We start from the raw sequence: 11,373 nt of genomic DNA, 5'->3' as shown, positions 1-11,373 counted from the left end.
TATACTTCCAAAGGCACAGCTGATTTCCAGCTTTCTAATTGACCCAAAAGAAAAATATATATATATTTCTAAGTGAAGAGATAAAATCTGTGGGGAGCATGTAAGCAGCAGCATAGAAGATCCGAGAATCAGAAACCTAATTGCGAGGTTTTATCTATTGTGCTGATTACCAGCTGAGAAGCTGGTCTCTGTATAGGACACACATCCTGAAAGTGCTGGGATGAGATTTGATGATATGCAAGATATACTGTAACACAGAAATGGTGAGAAAATAGTGAGAATAACAGAGATTATTCAAAAGTTACTCTAAAACACGATTTTAAATAAATTGGTCACGGGCCGGTGCTGTGGCTCAATAGGCTAATCCTCCGCCTTGCGGTGCCGGCACACCGGGTTCTAGTCCCTGTTGGGGAGCCGGATTCTGTCCCGGTTGCCCCTCTTCCAGGCCAGCTCTCTGCTGTGGCCCAGGAGTGCAGTGGAGGATGGCCCAAGTGCATGAGCCCTGCACCCCATGGGAGATCAGGATAAGCACCTGGCTCCTGGCTTCGGATCAGCGCGGTGTGCCGGCTGCAGCGCGCTGGCTGCGGCGGCAAAGGAAGACCTTTCTCTCTGTCTCTCTCTCTCATTGCCCACTCTGCCTGTCAAAAAATTAAAAAATAAATAAATAAATAAATTGGTCACTTACTGGTATATTCTCTAATCTTTAAACTACATGTTGGTAAGGAATGGGAAGTAGGTTTGAAGATTAGTGACATTTTCCAGAAAAATAGTTATTCAAATTTTAATTTGTATTTTGTAGGGCAGTCCGTGGTTTCAAAGAATGTAATCCACGAATTTCAGATCTTAAACTCTGAGTATAAAATTACTAAGCAGCAACATCAACAAACTGCTTTTAGAATTTTTTTTATAAGAGAATCTATGTTTCTTCTGAAGTGTCTTCAAAATACAATGTAAAATGATAAAGTTCCTTTACCCCCTTCACACAAGTATTATGCTCTTTATTGAAGTAAACTATTTTAGTTTTCAGTAAGAATATGCTTGCATACCTGCATTTGCCCATATAAAAGGTTTTTAAAAATACATATACTCTACACATATTTTTCTGTGACTTTTTAAAAACTTTATTTGAGAGACATACACACAGAGATAGATAGGGGACTCCTATCCACTGGTTCACTCCTCCAACGCTCAGTGGTCAAAACTGGACTAGGCTGAAGCCAGGAGCAAGGAACTCAATCCAAGTCTCATGTGGGTGGCAGGGATCCAACTACTTGAGCCATGACAGCTGCTTCCCAGGGACTGCATTAGCAGGAAGTTAGGAGTCAGGAGCTGAATCCAAGGATCTAAACCAGGTACTCTAATCAAAGAAACAGGCATCTTAGTTGTTAGGCTACCCTGCTGTGACTTTTTTTTTCAACTAATATTTTATACACAGTAGGCCACCTTTTTGTTTTCTACATAAAAAAAATTGTATATAAATAGTTGCCATAATTAACTTAGCACCATGTTGCTAGACATTGATTTTGTTTTCAGTGTTCTTCTGTTATGGATAATCTATAATAAAAGTCTCTACATCTTACTGCACATGTTAAACAGCTTTAGCAAAAGATTTCTGTGTGGAAGTGCATTGCGAAAAGGTATATACCTGCTTGTTTTTCAAAAAATAAGTGCCAAAAGTGATAACAAAAAGTGAACCAATGTAATACTGAGAGGTAACTGGGAGGAGGCTTTCCTTTGCTGACTTCAGCTTATGGTCAACAAATTACCCATCTCATCATCGTGCATATAGCTGCAAGCAGTATTCTCCATCCTGTATTTGAATAATTCATCTTCACATTTTAAAAATTAATTCACAACTTTCACACTAAAAAAGAGTTAAATTCTGAACATTAAGGTATAATGAAAGAGCCTGGAGGATAATTTAAATACATCGTTAACTGACTAATATGACAAGAAATTCCAATCAACCTTTATCAGTTGCATCTCTCTTCAATGACCCTTCAACCCACTTTTCTTAAACTACTTTGAGCTGTGGAAGTACTTTGGAAATTCTCAAGAGAAATGTAAATGACTTGCATTTTCAGTCACCCCCTGACAATTTTCATTCACTATTTAACAGGCAATTATCTGGCCATCCAGAGTTACAAATAACTCTCCAGGAGAATGGAGTGTCCTTTTGAGTTCAGTGAAGAGGTGCAAATCCATATGCCAATAATATCCAAGGTTTTAGTCCTGTGCTCTCTTTTCTCCTTCAAGTTTCTTCAACAACTTTCTCCTCTGATCTTCTGAGTTTGATGAGTCTATTAATAATGCAACCCTTCTCAATAACTGCTAAATCCTATATACATTGTTTGAGAAACGTATTAAGCACTTCATATCTCTGCATCGCCAGTTAATAATGTTTCATATGCTGTGCCTTATAACCATGAAGTATGTTTCTGAATCTCTGAAGGAAAGCATATGAAAGGTATAAATTACTTTCTTAACATTTAATTCAGTTAACCAAATATTTACTAGGCATCATTATTTCTCTAGGTACTGTTTTAGAAGCAAGCTATCTACAAAGGTAAATCAGATTGGAATGTATGTATGATAAAGAGGGAAAAATACTGTCCCCAGAGTCATAATAGAGAAAAGGTCATCACTGAACAATTTAAGAAAGGTTTAGGAAATATCCAAAGAAAAGAAGGGGTGCTAGAAAAACATTCTGAATATATTGTTCCATGTAGCTCTGGCTGGCCACCACTAAACCTGTGCTTCTGGCTTCTTTTATTTGAAATAGACCCCAGATGTTTGTCCCTGGAAGACCAATGTATTAGGGACAAGAGTTGTGATAAGAATATTGGCTTATTCAGGAAGATAGTGATCTTGGGGGGAAGGCAGACTCCTCCACCTCAAAATGTTTTTCGTGCCTTCAGGTCAGCAGGAAGACTTTTTGAAGAGTTGGAGGAGGCCAAGAAGGATAATGAGCAAAACTGACAGTCAGGAAAACTTCCAAAGTCAGCTTGAAATTAACTGGGTAGTGGGCCCTTTGATGTAAGTTTGGTTCCTTTGATGTTACGCTTGGTGGTCACAAATTCCATGCTTGTCTGAAGTGTTACAATCTAGTCACTTCCTGGTAGTCAGTCCCTGGAATTCTTTTTTTTTTTTTTTTAATTTTTTTGACAGACAGAGTGGACAATGAGAGAGAGAGAGACAGAGAGAAAGGTCTTCCTTTACCGTTGGTTCACCCTCCAATGGCCGCTGCGGCCAGCGCACCCCGCTGATCCGAAGCCAGGAGCCAGGTGCTTCTCCTGGTCTCCCATGCGGGTGCAGGGCCCAAGCACTTGGGCCATCCTCCACTGCACTCCTGGGCCACAGCAGAGAGCTGGCCTGGAAGAGGGGCAACCGGGACAAAATCCAGAGCCCCGACGGGGACTAGGACCTGGTGTGCTGGCGCTGCAAAGCGGAGGATTAGCCTATTGAGCCACGACACTGGCCAAGTCCCTCGAATTCTTAAGCAAGCATTATTTGCCTTGTTGACTTAATCATAGGACAGGTTAGTCACAAGATCATTAAGTAGCGTTTGTTAAGTAGAATTGTAGAAAGATAAAAGAAAATATATTCATTTTAGTTATAGTTACAGAAGTATTTATGATATTGATATAAGGATGAAAGGAAAAAAAGTCAAATAATCACTAACTTGATTCACCTTTTGTTGTTATGGATTTGTTTTATGGTAGTGAAATAGCAGAGGTAGGCTAATATTATAGAGCAAATTAGAGGCCATGCCAAAGATCAGGCCGACTCCAATAAGTTGGCTTCTGGTGATAGTGCTTTTGCTGGCAGAGTCCCCAAGTGTCACATTGTCACATGAAAATTCGTGGAGCCCGTGGGTCTGCCTATAACAGTCTCTGTCTTGTAAAGCCACCAGAATTCAATCAATGGAGCTCCACCCTGAAGACCTAACCCAATCTAATTTCTACCCTCCTAGTGTCAATAACATAAGACTTTGGGGACTAAACTCCTGTGTAAGCTGGGAGAACCAGCATTCAAACAATACCAGTTGTATATCTTATAGACATCTGGACTTTTACTCTCTTGAATCATCAAACAGTTCCATATAATATGAATTATTTATCTGCTCTATTTTCTGTAATCCCCCAGTTATCCCGTTGTTTCTTTATTTCTCTCTGAAGTACTAAGCGGTAAGGATTATAATTGATCTTATACACCTATTATACTTCTTGATAAACCTATGCTATAATAGAGTCTGGGAACCTTGGAAAGATTCCTAGAGGACAGAGTAATAAATTCAACAGTAGAAAAAAAGTAAAAATCCAAGTCAGGATTTATTCGAAAGGAAACCCATTTATTGCTATTCTCTGTGTGTGATTGTTCTCCAAACTTACTCCCTGGTTCCCTTCTGTTCTACCCCCTAGATTATTTAATTATCAGTTTGTCTAAATCTTGTCCCCCTCACACACAGCCCACCACCAGTACTACCACCACCACCACTGTACCCTAGCACAGTCCATATATTTGTTTAATACATTTATTAAAGACTGTTAAGGAGGGGTGAGCACTTGCAACAGTGGTTAAGGTGCCACTTGGGACCTTGCATCTTGTATCTGAATGCCCAGGTTTGAGTCCTGGCTCTGCTCCTCCTTTCAGCTTCCTGTTAATGCCACAAGGGGAGGCAGCAGTTGATAGCTGATGTAGTAGCATCTCTACCATCTGTAAGAGAGACCTGGATTGAGCTCCTGGATCCTGTCTTCAGTCTGGCCCAACAGCTTGCAACATTGGCACAGCATATTAAGTGCCAGTTCAAGTCTCAGTTGTTCTTCTTCTGATCCAGCTTCCTGCTAACACACCTGAGGCAGCTGATGATGACCCAAATACTTGGGCCTTTGCCACCCATGTGGGAGACCAGAAAATGTAACTCCTGGCCCTAGACTTTGGGCTGGCCCCGACCTGGCTATTGAAACAATTTGGGAGGAAGAGGGCAATCTCTCTCTCTCTCTCTCTCTCTCTCTCTCTCTCTCTCTCTCTCTCGCCCTCTTCCTCCCTCCCTCCTCATTTTATGTGAAAATGAAAATAAAACTAATTTAACCTGAAAGGAACTTTTTAAAGAGATTTATTTGTTTATTTGAAAGGCAAAGTTACAGAGAAGCAGAGGTACAGAGAAAGAAAGGTCTTGCATCCACTGGTTCACTCCCTGCTGAAACGGCAAATTGGGGAGTGAACCAGTGGATGGAAGACCTCTCTCTCTCTCTCTCTCTCTCTTTGTCTCTCTCTGCCTCTCCTCTCTCTGTGTAATTTTGACTTTCAAATAAATAAAAGAAATATTAAAAAAGTCTTTCTGTATTATAATAATGTTTATATTCAAAAGATAGGTTGTATTTTTTTAAATGATGATGCCTATCTGTGTCATTTTTTAAAATTTTTTTAAAAATTTTAAAAAAATTTTTAAAAATTTCCAACTCTATAATGATCTTGAAGAAAATGTTTTCTTTGGTGAAGGATTTGTTTCTGAAGTCCACTAGTGGTATCAATTTTATTTGTTTGTTTGTCCTAGGAAATTCAAGCAAAAAGGAATTCAGTAGTTTGATTGAAAGAAGCACGTATATTACATCCCATTTTAATAGGGAAACACTTCCTTCAAGCTATCGAACTATTCTTCCATCAATGCAGATGCAAAAGAACAATGTGTGGAATTTTGTTGAACTAGAGTTAATGTGTGCTATTTTTATATGTGAAAATTTTGGATTTTCTTTGTATTCTAAGTACTTTTCTTGTCTATTTTCTTTATAATATTGGTCATTAATTTTACAAAAGACATAATGACTTTCTTTAAGAAAAAATATTTTTTTCTTTTTATTAACATAAAGAGAACAGATTTCGTGTATTACATAGTTACAGTTCTAAGAAGATAACCATACATCATTCCTTCCCCCTCATTCCTTCCCCCTCCCCATGCCTCCCCTTCCTTTCTGTCTTTTCTTTTCATTAATTTTTGCAAAGACATAATTTTAATCCATTCTGTAATCACAGGCTTATTTCACCACAAATAAAAAGTAGGAAGGCCACAGTTTCACAGGAGTATAAACAAGGGCAAAAAATGATAATCATATCACAAAATGTCTGTTCATTTCTATATATTTTTTGTACTCTATATTAACAATCATGCAAACTCTATCACCTATCACCCATTCATATACTTACTCTTTGGTTTTCCTTTTAAAATATTTTATTTATTTATTTGAGAGGTAGAGTTATAGAGAAAAAGAGAGAAAGGTCATCCATCTGCTGGTTCTCTCCCCAAATGGCCCCAACAGCTGGACTGGGCTGATCCAAAGCCAAGAACTTTGTCTGGATCTCCCACTTGGGTGCAGGGGCCTCAGCACTTGGGCTTTCTTTCACTGCTTTCCCAGGAAATAGCAGAGAGCTAGATCAGAAGAGGAGCACCCAGACTATGAATTGGTGCCCCTATGGAATGCCAGCACTGCAGACAGAGGCTTAGTCTACTGCCACAGTGCTGGCTCTGCCCTATGGTTTTCTGTTTCAGTGAATTACTTATTTAAATTTTTTGCCCATTTCTATATCAAATGTTTTCCCTCAAAATAACTTTTGTTTATTATTTTTTTTAAAGATTTATATTTGAAAGTCAGAATTACAAAGAGAGAGGGAGAGACAGAGAGAGAGCTTTTCTAGCTGCTGGATTACTCAGCAAATGCCCCAAATGGCCAAGGGTGAGCCAGATGGAGCCCAGGAGCCAGGAGCTTCATCCGAGTTTTCCATGTGGGTGGCAGAGGCCTAAGCCCTTGGGGACCATCTTCTATAACTTTACCCATGCTATTAGGAAGGAGCTGGATTGGAAGTGGAGCACCCAGGACATGAACTGGCACCAACATAGGGTGCTGGCATCATGGGTGGTAGCTTTATCTGCTATTCCACAATGCTGGCCCCCTATATGTTCATTATTATGACTCATTTTAATCATATTTGTTGTCAATATTCTCCCATGGGTGAAAGGCAAAAGGTCCTCCTTAGTAGTGTTCGTTTTCATCACTTTTGTTGCACTCAAACCCTTATTCCATCACCTAATTTTTTTTTTTTAAATTTGACAGGCAGAGTTAGATAGTGAGAGAGACAGACAGAGAGAAAGGTCTTCCTTCCGCTGGTTCAACCCCCAAATGGCCACTACAGCCAGAGCTACACCAATCCGAAGCCAGGAGCCAGGTGCTTCCTCCTGGTCTCCCATGCGGGTGCAGAGCCCAAGCACCTGGGCCATCCTCCATTGCCTTCCCGAGCCACAGCAGAGAGCTGGACTGGAAGAGGAGCAACCGGGACAGAACCCGGGGCCCATATGGGATGCCAGTGCTGCAGGTGGAGGATTAACCAAGTGAGCCATGGTGCCGGCCCCCCATCACCTAAATTTTAAAATAGCTTTTGTTTTCCCCAAAACGTTAAAATTCTCAATTTTGATTGAATTAAAGCAAGTTAATAATATCATTTACATTTATTTTATTTAATATTTTATTATATAATAATATATAATTATATATATAATTATAATATATTATACAAAATATATAATATATACGATATAATATATATATGTATAATACTGGTCATTAATTTTACAAAAGACATAATGATTTTTTTTAAACTTTTATTTAATGAATATAAATTTCCGAAGTACAGCTTATGGATTACAATGGCTTCCCCCTCTATAACTTCCCTCCCACCCGCAGCCCTCCCCTTCCCTGCTCTCTCTCCCCTTCCATTCACATCAAGATTCATTTTCAATTCTCTTTATATACAGAAGATCAGTTTAGTATATATTAAGTGAAGATTTCAACAGTTTGCCCCCACATAGCAACCCAAAGTGAAATAATACTGTTGGAGTACTAGTTATAGCATTAAATTACAGTGTACAACACATTAAAAACAGAGATCCTACATGATTTTTTAAAAAAATTGATTAATTTTGTATGCAATTTCCACTTTAACACCAGGTTTTTTTTTTTTCATTTTCAATTATCTCTATATACAGAAGATCGATTCAGTATATGCTAAGTAAAGATTTAATCAGTTTGCACCCACACAGAAACACAAAGTGTAAAAATACTGTTTCAGTACTAGTTATAGCATCACTTCATATTGGACAACACATTAAGGACAGATCCCACATGAGACATAAGTACACAGTGACTCCTGTTGTTGATTTAACAATTTGACACTCTTGTTTATGGCGTCAGTAATCTCCCTAGGCTCTAGTCATGAGTTGCCAAGGCTATGGAAGCCTTTAGGGTTCGCCAACTTTGATCTTATTCTGATAGGGTCATAGTCAAAGTGGAAGTTCTCTCCTCCCTTCAGAGAAAGGTACCTCCTTCTTTGATGGCCCCGTTCTTTCCACTGGGATCTCACACGCAGAGATCTTTCATTTAGGTCTTCTTTTTTTTTCCAGAGTGTCTTGGCTTTCCATGCCTACAATACTCTCATGGGCTCTTGAGCCAGATCCAAATGCCTTAAGGGCTGATTCTGAGGCCAAAGTGCTATTTAGGACATCTGCCATTCTATGAGTCTGCTGTGTCTCCTGCTTCCCATGTTGGATCGTTCTCTTCCTTTTTGATTTTATCAGTTAGTATTAGCAGACACTAGTCTTGTTTGTGTGATCCCTTTGACTCTTAGACCTATCAGAGCTATCAATTGTGAGCTGAAATTGATCACTTGGACTAGTGAGATGGCATTGGTACATTCAATCTTGATGGGATTGTATTGGGATCCCCTGTCACGTTTCTAACTCCATCATTTGGGGCAAGTACGATTGAGCATGTCCCAAATTGTACATCTCCTCCCTCTCTTTTTCCCCCTCTTATATTTAACAGGGATCACTTTTCAGAGACTATTGGAACTCATAATGACTTTAAGAAAAATATTTTTTCTTTCTCTTTTTATTAATAAAAAGAAAACAGATTTCGTGTATCACATAGTTACAGTTCTAAGAAGATAACCATACATCATTCCTTCCCCCTCCCCAATAATACATATATAATATATAAATTATATATAATAATATATAATATATAGTAATATATATTATATATTATAATAAATATTTATTTTATTTAATTGTATCTCTTCCGTTAACTGCATGCAAATTACACATTTATTTGAAAGATACAGATAGCAGAAACAAGGAAATTTGTGCTTTATCAGCATATAAATTTGGAATATGTTTTATCTGCTGCCATTTCCATGTGTAATATGGAGAACTGAGTCCTGTAAGATACAGAAATCTGCTTTGTACACTGTGCTAGAGGTGTCTATAGTATACAAACTTTCTTGGTGAATCATTTTGTTTTATTTACCTTGGCCGTGCTCTACTCTTTGTTTCATATTCTGTTGGTTGACCTTGGATTGCAGCAAAGCTGACAGGCAAAAATGGGTTGAGACATTTTAAAAACTGTTATGGAAGCAATTATGAGGTCTCAATAATTAGTATATCATATTTTGTTATTGAATAGGCCTTGATAAATTGTTCAGCTTAATTTGAAAATATGGTTGGCTTTAAAATCCTCTGTCCACAGGATTCAACTAAATTCATTTATCTCGACAAGGGGCTAAAAGAAAAGAATTAGAAATATTTAAAGTAAATCTGTTCCTGGACAGGGAGTGGGGTGGTATGTGGGGGTGGGCTCCAAAGCAATCTTGCATGCTTGTGTTGAAAGAACCAATGAGCAACTAAATGGCTAGAAGCTGTTTAATTCATTCCCTTGCTCCTTGGTTTTTCCCAAACAACAATTATATTACTGTGGGATGGAGGAGGGGACAGTTTGTGGTAATAAACCACAAGGCAAGATTTACTTTGTTCTCTGAAAAGAGATGGACCATTCCATAAATCATGATTCAACACATAGAATTCCAAAGTGGAGCTGTTTGTCATTTCATTTCTGGAATCCCTTAGATTGTCATCTGGAGGAACATTCAGAGCAGTAAAAGTGGCTCCTCCTGATTTAGAAATGTAGAGCCTTTACAATTTATTTCCTCTCACCAGTGTTCCATCATATTGGCATTCCACGCAGATGCAGCATCCTGCAGAGCAGTGACTTAACACAGCCCTGGAGCTGGATTAGATCATACATTTGGATTCATCACAGCATAACAATTCATACATAGTTTTCCCGAATGAAACATCAGAGAAAATCAGTGCAGAAATGCACTGGGTAAATCTCTTGAATTGAGATTGATGCCTAGATCTCAAATTATCCCTATAGCAGATACCCTGTGTACAGCAGTTCAGATTCAAAGCTTCTAAGAGAGTTGACTGATTTAAGATATTGCTTTGAGGTTGAATTGTGAGTTTGTGAGGGATTACAAATACGCATGACCAGTAAAATTGTTTAGGAGCACCTTGATGTAAGTGGTGAAAAACTATATCAATATTCTGTAGTTTCTCAACTCTTCAGATGCTTGTAGTGAGTGAGATGTCTTCTGTAGTTGTATGCAACAAAATCCATGTGGACCTTGTGTCTGACTTGTTCCTGGCAGTTGTAGGTGTCATAGCTCTCCATTAATAGGCGTGACAGCTATTAACACTATCAAAGTAGAAATGCTCTATACTCTCATACTCAGTTTGCCAAATCATTGTTTTCTACCTGATGCAAGAACATGCACAGAGTAATCTTTATTACTGAGTAACTAAGTGAACTAAGTAGTTAATCTGCACTATATCATTTAGTAGTTAATAGATACTTTTTGATGATTTTTATCATTTCTTTGATTTAAACTCTCCAAGAAAGGTTTTGATCTCCAGTAGGGCAATTTTTTTTCCTGAACATATCCATAATGCTTTCTGTGAATAGCATGATGCTATGGCCATACTAGGTACTTAAGGTGATAGATGATTAATTTTAAATTGTTATCAGCATGAAAACATCTTTGATCACAATTTTATGGCTTCCTTATCTCCTTAGTTGAGATTTGATTCTAAACAATTAACTTGTCCTGCATTTATGCAATGCCATTACGGTTTAAAATATTCTTTCATCTCTGGCAATAAAGTTCCTTTGTTCCCATTCCTATTCAACATCCAGTCATGCATTTTAATGCAGTTATTTGATTTATCCTTGAGCCACATTCTAGGATCCTTCTCTCTACCAACCCACCTTCTTTACTCATCTTGCAGAACAATGAGGTATGTTTTATTTCAGTATAGAGGTCATTTAACCCTTCACCAAATATGTGCCAGGCATTATGCTAAGCACAGGTGACCCATAGAAGACATGACTCCTCTACTCAAGATATTGCAGTCTGGTGGAAAACACACCTGATTTCCAGAGAGAAATGATAGGAGCATATACAAAGATACTATCAGAGCTGAGGCTA

This window comes from Lepus europaeus, chromosome 1 (assembly GCF_033115175.1).
Source record: "Lepus europaeus isolate LE1 chromosome 1, mLepTim1.pri, whole genome shotgun sequence".
NCBI lineage: Eukaryota > Metazoa > Chordata > Mammalia > Lagomorpha > Leporidae > Lepus > Lepus europaeus.
This window is presented reverse-complemented; position numbering follows the sequence as displayed.